Below are 1,559 nucleotides of genomic sequence, written 5' to 3'. Positions count from 1 at the left end.
CCGCTGCCTGGGGTTTGGGGTGTGGGGCTGGGGTGTTGGGAGGCAGCGGCGACCCCCGGCCCAGCACTGCCTGGGCCAGAATCCTGTCTCCACACAGAATATTCATGATCTCTCCGAACGCCAGCAGCATCTGTGTGCTTTGAGGGCGAAACATTCCACGTGTGTGAAGAAGACGAACAGAGGGGAAACGTTAAAAAACACCAAGGAGCAAGAAGCCTCCTGACGCCCCTCCCAGAGGCAGGGTCAGCTCCCCGGCGGCTCCTCAGCCCCTGTGGCCCCCGAGCTCTCCCCGCTGTCCAGGAGGCTCGGCCCCGGGCCAGGCTCAGGGGGCCTCCCGGCTCAGTAGGGCTCTGTTGCTGCCGCGCCTGGATTCCTAGGGTCTGGGGAAGGCTCAGAGGGTGGCTATTTTAAAGGGGAGGAAGGAATGTGAAAGGAAGGGATTCCAGTTAAAAAAAAAAAAGGACAAAATAGGATGAAGGACGGAGGGAAGGGAAAGGGGAGAATGTGGGATCGGCTTGGGTTCCTTTGGGGCCCCGCCGCCCGGAGGCATCACTTGGGGCAGGAACCAGTGGACGGGCCGGGAAGAGGGCGCCAGGCCCACCTGGGCACCACGCCACCTGCACAGGAAGTTCCGCCTCCCTGGCTGGGAGATCAGTGGGGGTGCCCCTTCGGCCTCCCTCACTCACCCCAAAGAAAAGCCGGCTGCCAGCCACCCCGCCCAGACCATTCATGACTTTTCTGGAGCGGAATCAGCTCAGGGCAGCCCAGACTCTGTGCCTCGCAGGGCAGGGCCGTCTCAGCACAGCCCTGTATCAGAGCATTTCTTAAAAAGTGGAGGAAGGGCCCGGCCGGCGGGGCTCAGTGGTTGGGCATCGACCTAGGAACCAGGAGGTCACGGTTTGATTCCCGGTCAGGGCCCAGGCCCGGGTTGCGGGCTGGATCCCCAGTGTGGGGCCTGCAGGAGGCAGCCGATCCATGCTTCTCTCTCATCATGGATGTTTCTCGCTCTCCCTCTCCCTTCCTCTCTGAAGTCAATAAAAATATCTTCTTTTTAAAAAGTAGGGGAAGGGAGGAATTTGCTGCCGAAAGCCCCCAACAAAGCTGAGCCTCTTGATAAAACCACATCCTTTTAAATGAAATCCCCTCCGCAATGCAGGTCTGTGCCCGCGGCCCCGCCCCGCCCAGGGCTGACTCTCCGCTCAGCACTTGGGCTTCTGTGCTTCGATTTGGCCTCAACTGTCCCGGGGATTCCGGGCCCGCCCTGGGCTGTGCTTCTCCGATCTGTTCCCGGCCCTCCTCCTCCTCCTCCTCCAACCCGCCCAGTGCCATTCACTTCTGGAAGATCTCGCTGTATTTCTAAGTCATCGGTTCCTCAAACTCCGTGGGCCTATCTGTCCTCAGCCATCTGGACCCCATACCTGATCTTAAAGCCTGTTCCAGTAATGACAGCCTCCTGCTCACAATTAATTTATGGGCTGCGGGGACCATCCTTCATCCGTTATCACGCGCGCCCATTTGATCTCTCCTATCCCCCCTGCGCATCTGCAGCCCCGGGACTA

The sequence above is a fragment of the Myotis brandtii genome, unplaced genomic scaffold, assembly GCF_000412655.1.
Source record: "Myotis brandtii unplaced genomic scaffold, ASM41265v1 scaffold35, whole genome shotgun sequence".
Taxonomy (NCBI): domain Eukaryota; kingdom Metazoa; phylum Chordata; class Mammalia; order Chiroptera; family Vespertilionidae; genus Myotis; species Myotis brandtii.
The sequence above is the reverse complement of the archived record's forward strand: the minus strand, read 5'-3'. Positions refer to the sequence as shown.